The following is a 14,764-nucleotide window of genomic DNA, read 5'->3' as shown; positions in this document are numbered from 1 at the left end:
AAACCAGGACCTCGCTAAAAGCTAGGATTTGTTTCACATTCAGCTCCAGGCACAGGAACCAGCTGTTCTCTACCTCTATGTAAAAAGACTTCTTTGAACACAGCTTATCTGCTCATGGCTTCCATGAGGTCACATTTCCCAACCCTTCCACAACATCCCCGAAACAGAGCCAAAGAGAGAGGAGCAGCTGGGAAAAGGTGGAGAACTTTTAAGGAGTCCCTGCAAAAGGCACACACTTCCTAAACTTCTGAGAAGCTGAAGGCTCACTAAAAAGGGGATAACAGTGAAGGCACACAGGAAGGAACTCCAAATGTAGAAAAAGACACCCACTGCTTAGCCAGCATATGCAGTCAAATACCAGCCCACAGAAGACTGAGATGCTTATTAGGTAACATAATCATTCAAACCAGATGTCTTTTACAAAACTGAATCCTTAAAAACATTCAGTGACTCTTCTTCCTTTCACTAACACTAATATTCTGGAAAACTGCACGCTGAGTGTTGCTCAAACTGTTAGCGCTCCAAGGGCTGAGGCTGTGGTGAGTCACTGCTGCATGCCGTGACCTTTTGCAAACCCTGTGCAGAACTGAGCAATCAGCTGCAATCAGAAAATCAAATAAAAATAATTAAAAAAAATAAACTGTTCTCTCTTTGGGGCTCCCTCCCAGTGTCAGTACGGAGCTCAGATCCGGTGCAAACAAGTGCAAAGCTCCTAGAAGCAGTAACTTGTGGCAGTTTTCCACATTTTTGCCTGGAAGAGAAAAAGAAAGAGCAGTGGCTGGTCCCATGCTCTCCTAACCCAGCAGAAAGGATTCTGCCCAGCAAGGTACACCAAACTCATCCATGCTGTTCCTGAGAGGTTCAAAGTTGGACCACAGAGACCTGACCTGTCGAGTAATGATTTTGATCGAGTTGCTCGCTTTGCAGTAAGGCATTAAAAATCTGCAGCTGAAGCCCACGTGCTCACCCAGTCAAAAATAACCTAAAACAACTTGGAAGGATTGACAACTTAGTGGTAATGGAGTGAGCAGGCTGCCAGCTGGATGTGGAAAGCTTAGAAATCCTTCCTTCTCTCGCTGAAGGAACACCAACTGCCAGGCCAGCCTGGGATGACTTTGCGGGCCATGGTTCATCACAGGGCAGCAGTGGAGCAGGTGCTCCCCTGGGGGACAAGAAGGGACTCCCATGCCACTCGCCATTTTGGCTTTTGGGGGATTAGCCTCTCTGTTGAGAGCAGAGCCTTCCCGTGTGGGTTCAGGTCCTGCTGGCAGGAGGGAGACCCCAGTGTGCAGGCGTGTTCTGTTTATTCAGCTCCTCGCCAAGCTGGAGAGCTGGGACTCCTCCCTGACACGTGGGGCCTGCGCCTCTCCTGCCCCATAGCAATGGGATGGATGCGGGGCCGCGCCCCCAGCCCAGAGGTGGTGGCAATGCAAGGGGTTTGCCAAGCGTGCAGGGGTGGGAGCCTTGATAAAGCTCCACGGCTCCAGACAGCAAAACAGGAACATACTTCACTGCTTCTCATCAAACTTCTCCAGCCTTGTTAATGCTGTCCTGTCCTTTAACTGCAGCTGCGACTTACCACTAAGTCACACTGCTATTCACAGCTCATTCTCTCCATTTGGCTCCTTTAACAAGTCTCCCTGCCAAAAAACAAGCAAGGTCTGAGCTGCAATTCTTCTCTTCCTGACCTCTTCTTTCCTTCTTCAGTTTCAGGAACTTCCTTTCATCAGGAGGGCTTTCTAACCTTCCACCAGCATGATCTTGAACCTGGTCTCAGGCTGCAGGCCTGGTGGTGCGGTGCTGTGGCCAAAATGCACTTACTGCTCCCACTTCCAGGGGACTGGCTCTTGACCCAAGTAGCACCTGGCAGCAGAGGGTGGCCCCGGGCAATCCAAGATCCCATCCTGGGCAGTTCATCTGAGAAGGACTGTGGTAGCAGTGGGGAAACACAAGCTTTGGCAACCTTGGATTTCACTAGACAGGAAACCTGATTTCTCATGGCTTTCTAGAGTTTAAACCATTAAGTACAAACATACTACTTGTAAGTACTGCACTTATTCAAGTACAAGGTCCAGACTGCAACAGCTTGGCGCTAGCAGAACCTCATGTGTTATATTTTCATGTGATTTTACCTTCCCACTGCTTCCAGTTCAGTCCTGGCTGGTTAGCAAGTCTGATCCAGGCTGAGCAGGGAGCTGTCCCGAAGTTTCTCCCATTTTATTTCTGAAAGTTTGGCTCCAAGTTTGTATTGACTTGTGCCTACAGCCACGTAAGTTTGAAGCCAGAGTTGACATTTGGATCTTTGATTCACCAGTAAGTCAGAAAGCTCTCTGTGCATACATTCTGTATGTAATTTTACACAGCAGTTACTATGCCTAAGGTCAGCTCTAATTTACACTCAGAAACTTGCCTCCAGACTCGCATTTTACAGCTTGTAGCATACAAATAACTTGACGTGGGATAGGAAAACCTGCTTTTGGGATCTGTGGTCAGAAAGGCTCAGGAGATACAGAACTGGCAATATATGCTTTTGGAATGGACGCCGAAAACTGACAGTTCAAAAGTTCAGGTTTTTGACTCTTCAAAGGGAGCAGTTAGCACAGCTCTTAAAATGGTACACGTAAAGATGGAAGGGAATACAATTTCTCCCAATGGCCTTGTGTGAAAAACAAATCTAATTCATACCATATGAAAGTTGCTGCTCTTACAATAAAGCTGTTGCCAAGTTGCTGAGAAATGGTGATGGAAGACACACTTAGCACCGCTGCAAAGACATTTTGAACTGGTGACTGCTCAGTGACTGCTGCAAGCATTGTCTGCCCTTCTCCGCTGCTCAGATTCCCGGTACTGCCTCGTAAGAGAACAAAGTTTTGCTGTTTGTATCACCTACACAGCACAGAGGCTTGGTGTAACAGCTGAGATGTGTTTTGCGTGCCTTGCAGGCCACAGCTCATGAGAGTCAGAAGGCTGCAAGCTGGAGACTCGCAAAAACAAAGCAACCCCTCCTTGGGAGGAAAGCGGGATACAAAAACTTCTGGCTGCATCTGCTGCTCGGTGTTGAGTGATGATATGGATGTGGTGTAACAGAGCCCCACCTAAAAAGCTTCTGTCTCTACTGCACAGGCAGGTCTCCTGGGGAAGGGGCTGGTGCCCTGTTTCTCCAACACCCCATCTCCTTCTGCTCCCCTCCGCCCCTCTCCATGGAAGAGGGGTGGATGCAACACGTGCAGGGAGAGCAGATCGCTGCACATGTCTGACTTTGGCAGCTGGCTCTCTATTTTTCTTTGGCCCTGACAAGACACTGATGTTCAGGCTCTCTCATTTCCAAGAGTTTGTGTAATGAGAGCTGCCCCCTACAAACTGACAGCATGATTACAAATGAAAGGAAGGCACTGAATCAAACCTGAGCCCTAACGCAACAAGAGAAAAACTTGAGAGAAGAACCAAGACGCCACATATTAGTGCCCACTGGGCAAATGAACTTCCTGAAGGCTTCCTGCATGGGCTCAACCACATCACTTCGGAACTCCACAGCTATGTGAGAAACAGAGGCAGCAATGCCAGGGAATAAAAGCTGTTCTAGTTTGTGTACTCGCCACCTTACAATAACATCCTGTCTTTAGTTCGGAAAGAATTCAAGACTTAGAACAAACAAGGAAGGAAAATAATGCTGCCTACAACCATGAGCTTGAAGAGCACCTGCCTGGGAACCTGTGCTATACGTGCTCCTGGCTTTTACGAGGTGTTTGGTAACTGAGTGATTGGGAGCTCATGGGGAAGCCCCACACCGTGGTGGCAATGGCTCTGTTCCCCCCAGCAGCACTTGAAAGAAGCAGGAGGCACAGCTCCTGCTTGCCCGGGCTGCCTGCCTGCAGCCCACCTCCAGCTGCTAAGTGTAAGGCATCAGAGAGGCCACCATTGTGGTGTCCTCCAGTTCCACCAGTATAGTTAAACTGGTGCTACAGGATGGAGAGACTACCTCCTGTTAAGAGCAGACTGTGGTACAAGTATTAATACCATCTAGTACTTACGCCAGACAACCTGATTACTTCTCATCGGGTCTCTGTGTTGAGAGGTACCAGTACAGCAGTCCTCTCAATTTCTCAAAACGAAGCGGTGATGCTCCTACTTCACCACCCTGCTGCCACACACAGAATAATGTATTTCAGCACAGAGCAGGAGCAAGAAGAGGGATTCTGCAGGAATACTACAGCAGCTCTAGTTATATCCAGTGCTATATCCTTCAGGCTGGGAGCTTGCAAGTCTTTTCTCTAGCTTCCCTTTTATAAAGATCTTTCTCTAACCAATTTCTTACTTTAAGTAGATTTGGATATTAAAATAAATAATATAAATGTATCTCTGCTGTAGCCTTTGAAAGATTCCCTGATAGCTGTGGGAACTGACGCAGAGTTCCTATTCCTCTTAAAAATATCTTTTTTAATTCCTGCTTACATGATTAGGTCTTGAAGCACAGATACAATCAATCACCATCTTGGAGCATATCGTAAATCTCTGCAATAGAAAAGAACCTAAAACACTTCAGGCAAAGCATTCAATGGGAATGTTTTGACTAAGTAATGCTGTGAGTTAAGTTTGCCTTCACACCTTTATCCAAAAGTACAGGAAATAGCAGTAAGTGACTCTCAAGCAAACTAGGCTGTGACTTACTTGCAGCCCAGGTACCCTGCGATACCCCCTTTCACAGGCTGTCACCTCCAGACTTCTCAGGCACCGCAAGTCTCTCCAGTTCCTCAGATGCATTTGAGATCCTATGCTCTTAAAAACTACCTCCAAGATCGAGCTAGCTAAATTGCTGGAAACTTCCATGGGGGCAAATGGAAATCAATTTAATTCCAGCTTATGTCAAATACAGCTTAAATCACCAGGGGATCAGATTAAGTTCCATCAGTACAAGACAAGTTTAAAATAAGTGTCTGCACAAGTTTCTCTAGCAGTTTAGTGAAACAAATTAAACAACGTTTTTACCAGCACTGCCTGCTCTGAATCACAGCTTTTAGGCCCTGATCCTCATACTCAAGCTTATTACTGAAACAAGCTAATTACTACAAACAAGAACAGGGGGATCTGGCTCCATCAGCACCACGCTGAGGTAACCGTACCAGGAACACTACATGGTACCAGAGATCCACGTCTCCTGCCTAAGGCCCTTAGGCCTAACCCTCTGCCAAAATTCCTTCCGTGTACCCAAAGTGCTTTCCAGTGTGACACTGCAACTTAGCTATGTTTTCATAACAAGCTATCTCATCATTATGTTTATTTCTAATCTATTAGTGCCTAGGCAACCCCTTTTCACATACTGGCTGCTCTGCAACCATTTAACGACTGTCTTCTCTTCCTCAGAAACTACAAAAAGAAGTTTGCAGCACAGGAGAGAGCCATCAGGGAAGCAGCGAGGAAGGCTCGTCTCCTCTTCTCTTGGCAGGTTCACAATCATATGCTGTTTCAGAGACTGTGGTTCTCACTATTGGTTGGATGCTGAAGTGGAACACAGCATTTTCAAGCTTGCTTTTACACTGCACTACCAACAAGGCACATGCATTCCAAGATGTGCATAACGACAGTATAAAAATAGGTAGATTAAAAGGGTGGGGGGGAAGAAGACAGAGTTATATTTAATTATTCTCTATTTTCTTCATGTTAAAGAATCATCTCTGACACATGCCCAGATAAAGAAAGCAAAGCCTTCAGCCGCAAAATCAATGCCAACTCTTCTCTAATATACGCCCAGTTCACAGCACGCAGTATCCTGCAAAACCCAGCTTTGTGCCCACAAAGGATGATGCTCATTTGTTTGCAGTTACTGTGAGGATGAAGGAAGAAGTGAAGGAGGGAGGACCTGTGCAAAAAGAAATTGTGCTCTGTGCTCTGAAGCTGGTAAGACTCGAGTTTAAAACTGATGCTCCCCAGCAGCAAATCTAGTGTGCTTCTTGTTGAGCAATCTTGCTCATTTGGGATTGCTACTCTGGTAAACAAGAGGGTTAAGCTTTATCCTTCTGAGACACGACGAAGCATTTCCTAGGGCTGCCATGCTCACCCATCACTCCTCTGAGATGTTCTCAGCCTTGTGCCTAACCCCCAAATCACCACGTGCTTACAATCAGGTGCCTGCCCTCACTGAACTCATCCTGGAAGCAGGGGCATGGGGCTGCATCAGGACTGCAGTCTCAAGCTGGAGGTGAAGAGCAGCAGGGCAAGAGCAGCGTCTGCACCGAGGCGATGCAGGCTGCACCATGCTGATCTGGCTGCCTCAGCGCGACAGCTGAGCTCTGCTGGCCTCTGCGCATCACTAATGCGTCTGCAAAAGCACAAGCGCTGCTCGCAGCACCACCGGTCGAGTCCGAGGTGTGACAAGCAGGAGCGGGAGGCCTGCAGAGAATCACAGGTTTTTCAAGTGGCACTTCACACCCCAGCGAATGCAAATGCTTGCAGCTTTGGGGCTCAGGACACACGCACGCAGGCGACCAAGTCAGGACACTGCATAACTGCATTCATTCTAGCTCCTTATGTCTTCTGGAGAGCACGCTGAAGCAGACGGGCCCCGTTGTACCACCAACTGTCCTGTTACTGCCCCTGAATGACAAACACATTGGGACTGTAACACTGGCGGCCCTCCTTTGGCTGCGAGTCCCCTTCCAGGAGGAGGCCGTGCGGAACGGCGGGAGATGCTGACGGCACAGGGGGTGCTGCAGCCAGCCAAGGCGCCCAGGCTGCGGGAGATGGAGTTGGAAGGCGGGCAGCACAAGACCCAGGCGCCGTGCACGCATGGCCGGTGATCTGTGGGGTTCAGGCTGTCAGCTCCTGAAGGTCCACCGACTTGGCAGGCAACGCTCCCTGCCCCTTCTGTGCTGACAGAGAGGTAGGTGCCAAAACTGCTCCCCACGCTGGCTGCGTTTCAGAGGGTGAGGGGAAGGTGAGAGCTGGACTGCGCCGCAGCTTGCCAGCCACCACGATTTCTTCTTGAAAACTGAATGCGGTATCAGCTTACCCCGTGTGAAGGACCTTGCTTACTTCAAGTGGCATCAAGCCATTTGATGCTGATGTTTTCAACTAGGGGCTGGCAACAGCATAAAAAGAGGGCTTTCGAAAGTCATTTCCTCTTCACTCACCCAGTCCTCAGGTTTAACTGGCAATTCTGGGTTTCTGTGAAGTTCGCATTTTGCTTTTTCTATGTGCTGTGTGAAGGGGACCATGGCAAGGTGGGTGTAAATACTGCAGAAGCAGCACTATCACATTTAGCCTTAGAGATTTTTTCTTCTTTTAAGCTTTTTAAATTTTGGATTTAAAAAAAATAACGATCCTCCAGTACCTTAACCCAAACCCATATTTTCCTTCATCTCACTTTTCTAGTGACGGGAGAGGTAGCTGAGCTCCTCTCCCCCAAAGATTTCAATTTCCAACTAAAAAGTGATTATGTCCACAGTCTTTTAATGATTTCCCTTTAAGGGACCAGCTCTGAATATAAATAAAAACATTAACAAGCTATGCTCACCATTTATAAAAAATATTCCAACAAAGGAACTTCTCTTTTTGTACCTTGAGAAGTCATTTAAATGTAGCTCATTGCTACACATGTATAATTTCTAAATAAACATAATGAAAAGAACTATGTAAGTTTTCACATAAATCCCATTTTTCCATGTGCAATTGAATAGATAAATATCATCTGTGGATGTCACAAACCAAATTAAATGTCCTTCATCTTATAAGTTTAGGGGTATGGTGGCTGTTCAGGGGCTCACAAGTTTACATCTCTGGCATTTTTTCAGTCACCTCATTTCATCTAAGAGAAAGGTTTTATCTCTACACTCGGCTTCACGTGGATTGCATTCGGCTCTGCCCTAACGGTAAGATAGATTTTTATATTTATGACATCCCTCTCATGCGAGCTACTCTAGATGTTTTTGTTCAGCTCCAAGGTTTCTTGGAGAGGGAAGCCAGAAGCTAGCCATGCCAACTACACAGCTCATGGTGCCTTTCCCTACCGAACCGCCTTCCCCGCTGCGACCAGGGTAAGGAGGAGAGTCCTGGGGACGTGTTCGTGGGACCCTCCCTGTGCAGGAGGATGTGCTATGCTCTGGGGACAAGACTAGGAGCTGCTGATCTCCTCCAGCACCATCCGCTGGGCACCACTTCTACCCTCAGGTCTACCTGGCTTCAAATTTGAATATCCACTCTTATTCCAGCACAGAATTAATGCTTTCCAGGAAGTGGAAAACTGCCCGCTGCTAGATGACACCTTTGCATTTTGTATAGAAAAAACAAGAGTTCAGTTACTGGATGAAAAGCTTTCAGAGAGAAAAAACAGAAACTTTAATGAGACTTGCCCTATGCTGGAAAGGAGCCAGCAGCAAAGAACCAGAATGGTTTTGCTAGACTCCTTACTGCCTAGGAGAAGCCTAGAGTAAATGGTAAGAAGGGAGATAGTCATACTCACAGACTATAATAAAGTCAAGAAGGTAAGTAACAAACAACTACGCAGTCAGACACAGAAAGACTTAGATCACTCAAGTACCTGGGCTCGAAGATAGCAAACGCTAGCAATCAACGCAGATAAATGAAGAAGACTGACTCTTGGACAAGGAACAGAGAATTAGTATTTGCTAAGGTGAATAAATGCAGAAAGACATTGGAAAGGGAGAGACTTCTGAAGCACAGAGAAGATTTCCCCAAGCTACCGACACAAAGAGCATCTCTGCAGCGAAGGTAACAAACAAGCAAAAAGCTCCTACAAGTCACTCAGCTCAACAAAAAGACAAGGGGGGTTAGGAGTTATGCACAGTGCTCTTCGCACCCTTTGGCAATACTAACCGTACTGCGAGGCACTGGCTAAAGACATGTGAGAGCAGGAAGGCAATGGAAATATTACAGGTGTGATTTATTACAACTACAGGGCACCTCCATCAAATACGGAGATGAACACAAATGTCTTCCTCATCATCCAGAAGCACAGGCATTTACTGTCTGTATCGTACAGTGCCTTTCATTTTTAATTGTATTTTTTTCTTGGCTTTGGCATCACCACCTGCTACTCCATTTGACAGCTTTGCCTAACAATAGGCTGTACATAAATGTGCTAATTTCACAGTTTTTTTTTTTTAAATCAAATCAAATCCATGCTTACTGTAATGTGGCTCTCAGCGGAATGATACCTGAATCTAGCGTCCTTTCCCCTGTGGCCATCACAAAAGTACTTGTGCATTATGGCAGTAACCAACCAGACATATATTTCAGCAACCCTCCTCTGAAAAACTGCAGAAGACACATTGTTCTCACAGGGGGAATGTAAGGCTCTAACAGATCCTACATCCTAATTAAAAGGATTGTTAGCTAACACCAGAGAGGAGCCAGAGAGCACCCTTTTTTCTGTTTAAGCAACACACTTTGTGAAAAAGAAAATTTTTCACTGCAAGCATTGAGGTGAGGGAAGCTGGCTGTATCATGACAAACTCTTATTTTAACCCTGATCAAATGCAGGACAAGGGTCGCTGGTGCAGGGAAGCAAGCCGGGCTCCTTAAAACAACATGGATCACTCACTGCATGTTACTGCCAATGTTATTGCCACCCAGATATAAATATGTACGTGGACTATCATTTTCTTGTAACAAATGGTAAAAGATATCCTGGTGACAGTGAGGCAGTCATGGAGAAAGGATTACTTTATCACCTACCTATGACTATGTTTCCCAAGCAACGTTCTCGCCAATCAGATGCCCTGGGTGATCATTAGTTCTTGCACATGGCAGCAATGAAATTGTCCCTTAAAGTAAATCATTCAAGGATTTTTATAATCTGAAATAAAATTTTCTAATATTTTTTTCCTAAGTTTTCCAGGTTTAGGGTTTTAATCTTTTATTATTTATTGTACGGCAGTTGTGAAGGGCATGATGAGAGAAGCCCTGTGTAAATAGTTGTCGTTGGAGGACCAGTGCATGACAATGCTGCATTTAAGAAATTAATGATTTTTTTTCCTTTCTATTATTATCTCAATGTTCTTTGTGAGGATGTTCAAATTGAACAGGAACCAATAATAGTAAAACAAAACTCACTAAAGCTTCACTTTGGCTTCTGTGTATTTTCCCACCTCATGGCTAAAGTTGCTGATAAATATTCTTTCGAAATTGTAGTGGAGGAGGAGAACAGCATATATATTTTCTCACATTTAGAGTATCAGATTCAAAGAACACGATTTTCTACTGCTTGAGATAGAGTATTCCTCTATTTTCATACTCTCTAGGATTTATTGCTCTTTTTAACTACTACCAACACAATTTAACCTTTGCTATCTTCACCTCTGGTAATTTTCTCTGTCCCACCAGAGCCTGAATTACATGCTAATCATAGCAAAATACTGGACATTCTCTTAACTGTGGGCTTAAAAATAATCCTCTTTCAATAGAAAAAGACATAAAATATCTCATTAGACCAATAGTACTACCAGGCACAATCCATCCTAGAGTATAAAAAAAATTATGCTACGCGTCATTTCTTTCTAGCTGAATTCTCCGACACCTGAAACTCAGAGCGAGCGTTTTGGTGCGAGCCTGCACTTTGGTGCGACCTGGACGTAGAGCAGCGCCAGTGCTTACTGCAGGGCTTCATCCTGCTCGGCTGAACAACAAGGCTTGAACAGGAGTAAGGTCAAGGCTGCACACTGCTGTCTTTCACGTTATTGAAGCGCCTGAACATTAAGGGCTTGATTAAAAGGTAGTGACTCAGCCCCTGCATTTCTAAGGATCACTGTTTTATTCGTGTACTGCCACTTGTCCAGTGTTTCGTATCAGATGCCTAACATCAATAAGGTACATGTCTGAGCCAAAGTTCATCAGAGCCTCCCCAGACCTTTCCCCACCTGCCTGTACTTGATTTTAAAAAGCAGCTATGATATATTCAGGGCGTTATCATGTAAAAAAAAAAAAAAAGGAAAAAAAAAACAACCTACAATAATGACTTGTTTCTTTGGAGCTGCTCACATCAATGTATGCTTGCCGGGTCTGGTCCACAGTGGCTTTGAAATCCTTCAAAACAATCCCCCATCTTGCAAGAAGGCAGCAGAGGCTCTGCCCAGCACTTCAGACTGTTCTACGTCCTTCACAGCTTTTTTATCAGCTTGACTGTATGTCCTACATTAGGACCAAATCCATACACTACTAAGGACATATAATTCATCCCAAATGATCAAGGATAATTATATGCTTAAAGAGCAATATGCAAAGGTTCTCCTACAGATAATTAAGGAGAAAACTCACAGTTCACCCATGTGGGAAGTTAGCCAGGAAGTGCAGACATACTTTGGGAATTCATCCATTATTTATAATCTGCAGTGTCTTGTCAAAAACCCTAAATGAAAAGTTAAAGCTTTAACACATTCTCCAGCATACTGCTGGGCCATCACCTCCCATTAGTTTTTAAGTAACACTCCCATTGGGCCAGATTCATCAGAAGGTTTCCTGGCACCTGCTTAAACCCTCTGGACCTCAGTGAGGCATCAGCGCAAGGAAGCTCATGATCGGCCACTGTCGCTGCCCTCGCCCTGGGATTCTGCCAGAGGCGCACGAACGCAGCCCTGCATCCGGATGCAAGCCGGGGGGGTCAGCCCTCACTGAACCCATTGCAGCCATCCAGGCAGAGCTTTCTCTCCCCACCACCTCCGACAGCACGCTCAGACAAGTGCCCCAGGTCTTACCCTTGCCACCAGTTTCCCACCGATGCGCACGGATGCTGACAAACGTGGTAGGGGCTGACCGCAATGTGACTGCTGGCAGGCCAGAACTGAGCGGTGCTCTTACATCACAAATACTAATGGTGACAAAACAATGCCACTTCTGGTTGGCACCCTAACACCGCCCTTGGTTTCCCGCTGGAAATGTCCTCCCATTTCATTTCCCTTTTCCATTAAAAACAAAAAACACCACCAGGCTACCCGTACCACTGTAGAATGACCCTACAGTATTTCAATTAAAATAGCTCATCTTTAGACCCATTTTTTTTCCTGGACACCCCTACACTTCCCATTCACAGCCGAGGCACAAAACCCAATTAGTTATTAATTGAGGCACGTTAAAATTCATTAACTCTGCGTGTGAAGCTTAAGCTATAATTAACTGTCTTCCCAGGCTTTTGTTCTTTAATCTCCAGGTAGAAGGTCCCATTGTTAATAAGAAAGATAACGCACAATCCTACAATCTCTCTTGCGGGTAGATAGCTTAGTTCTGGTGGTGGCAATGTGACATTAACCCCAGCGGGGACTTCTCTTGTTAATGCTGTCCTGTCAGCTATTGAACATTGTGCACCACATGTGAATTGGAGCATATTTTGAAAGGACAGGGGCATAAGAAAAAACCAACAATGAAAATGTTTTTTGAAAGGTCATTTTCAACAAACTCGATGTCCTGCTACAGGACACGTATACTAGTCTCATTACTACATGCATATCTTTCCTTCCAGCTTCGCCTCTGCAAGAATTTTCATTTTAAAGAGCTACTAAAAAAGCAGCTCAAGGCAAGTTCTTGTTTCACATATGGAACAGCACGAAGCCAACCTTTATTTTAAAGCAAAATGAACGCAGAAATTAAGTTACATGTCAAGTTCCAAGGCTTAGCATTGCAGCGATTGCTCTGGAATTTGCATACATTTCTGCTACTTCTCCACTCACTATATGGATGCCCAGGCTTGCAAAGAAATCAGCTCAAACCTAACCTACATAAAAAGCGCCTCTTCCCAAATGGAGCTGCTTTTAGGATGGAATTTCACAAGTGGTTCAGTGGAAGCAGCTTCCCACTTCTAATTTAGGCACCATCTTAAGCAGAAAGCACATCCTGGCTTTAAACCTGAAAATGGTGGATTCTGTCCTCAATAAACGACACCAGGAAGAGAAGAACATAAAGAACTGGAATAACTGAAATGAAAATGGCGTGCCTTTTGCTTGATCTTTTGTTGAGGTGCTGACCTACGAGCCATAGCATCACAGTGCTTTGACGAAATAAAAAAAGTACAGGTGAAGTGGAAAGAACAGAAAGAACAAGCTGCTTCTGGGGCTAGGTAGCCTTCCAAGCTCAGCCATCACTTACTTATTTCACACACGCTTTTTCCAGTAACAACCGAGATGCTGTGTGCACTGGAAGGACTGCTCCCAAGGGGCACAACAAGCGGGCAGAGACGGTGTGTGCCTGTACGCAGGGGGACAAGAGAAGCTCTGCCTTGAGTTTCAGGCCTGCAGCATCTCTCCAGATCCGGGAGGTGAGCTGTAAATGTATTTTCTCAAAGTCTCCGCTCCTTCCTGAAGACTTGTGCTGCTGCTAAGAGCTGATTCGCTTCACCAAAACCAAAGGTTGCCATCCAGCCATGGGTGGCCAGGGGCTGGGGCCGGTCAGCGCAGGGAGGCAACGGAGCCAGGACTCTGCTTCCACTCGTTCCCCCCACCCCCTCACTTCTGCAATGTGCCAGCCTACACATTGGAGCTGGCACAGAGGGAAAGCAGTCTGTGCCAGAAAACAAGTCTGGTGCAGATTATTTCCCTGCTGGAGCAATGAGAAAGCCATAGAGACTTTGGGAGTCGCAATATGGTTGCTAACCCCGTTCCTGCTGCAATGCAATCATGCGCTGCTTCCTGTGGGGGCTGGACTGTCTGTGGGGCCCCCATCCAGCCCGCGGCGCGGAGAGTGGCAAGAGCAGCACTGGTGGTGCAGTAAGTCTGAAGGAGATTTCCCCAGGCTCTAACAAAGCTTTCAGAGCTGTATGAATGTCTCTACGGGCTGCACATGCTCATCCAGCATCAAGAGCATTCCAGGTACCAATTCTGAGACATCTGGGGGAAGCAGCTGGAAGAAGCAGCAGCAAAGGAAAAGGCAACTGGAAATCAGAAAGCGCAGTCAAGACACAATGTGATTTTTGCAGTACCTTCTATGCATGCTACAATTTGTATTATTTGGCTTCACGTAATGTGCAGACACCATGTGTCCATCCGTTGAGATGTGCCTTTAACAGGTGGCCTGTGCCTGTCTGGAGATGGCACCATCCACTGCATTGCAGGTCTTGCATCCACCCATACACACATTAGCCCACGCAGTCAGCTCCATTCTCCCTTCACTTCTCCCTCTGAGGCTGTGCCAGGGACCTGCGGATACTGGAGGGCAAAAGCTCAGGCAACTGCTTCAGGCCTCGGAGCCATCAGTCCGTTGCAGGGCTGCCCGAACACACTGTTGGGACAGAGACTTATTAGTCAGCAGGGCAGGCAGAGCCAGCCTTGGGTGTTGCTTACTCATCTTCCCACCTGACTTCGTAGCAGTGCCGACAAATTCATTTCTCTGTGTTGAGGAGTCGGGGAAGCAAACAAGGCTTTTGTGAAAGCCCAGGGAAAAAAAATTGCAGTGACCTTGCACAATTTTTCACATGCCTCTGTATCAATCACAGACGTCCTACCCTCATAAGCTGGAAAAGTAGCGTTAATACCAATATTGATGATGCTGTCAAGCCTTCACAATAGGTGCCTGACAGCACCATGTAAGCCAGAGATACGGATAGTTCAGGCAATCAATAGCTTGCAAAATCTCATGCAGAAAGAGCCACTCGGTGCAAACACGGAAGACGCTGTGGAAAATGTCTTCCTTCTCTTTTCTGATCTTGAAAGGATTAATGCTTAAGGGAATCACCTACCTCAAAATCTGCCAGCAATATGCTTTTTTTTCACAGGAGAATACCAAAACAATTAAGCCCTGTTTCTGCCAAGGAGCATCTGGGGTTGAG

General features: G+C 46.1%; 1 long non-coding RNA gene across 4 annotated transcripts in view; it reads right to left on the bottom strand.

Annotated features, from left to right (window-relative positions):
• LOC125184052 (uncharacterized) overlaps positions 1 to 14,764 on the bottom strand; it is a 169,595-nt gene that overhangs the window by 79,673 nt on the left and 75,158 nt on the right. Inside the window, exon 1 of one of the 4 annotated variants that reach the window (XR_007167283.2) lies at positions 11,706 to 11,827. The exons of the other annotated variants lie outside the window; for them this stretch is intronic. This is a non-coding gene — a long non-coding RNA (uncharacterized lncRNA). Of the gene's footprint in view, positions 1 to 11,705; positions 11,828 to 14,764 lie in introns of those variants that run through there. 4 annotated transcript variants of the gene reach the window in all.

Source organism: Anser cygnoides, chromosome 4 (genome assembly GCF_040182565.1).
Source record: "Anser cygnoides isolate HZ-2024a breed goose chromosome 4, Taihu_goose_T2T_genome, whole genome shotgun sequence".
NCBI lineage: Eukaryota > Metazoa > Chordata > Aves > Anseriformes > Anatidae > Anser > Anser cygnoides.
The sequence above is the reverse complement of the archived record's forward strand: the minus strand, read 5'-3'. Positions and strand labels throughout refer to the sequence as shown.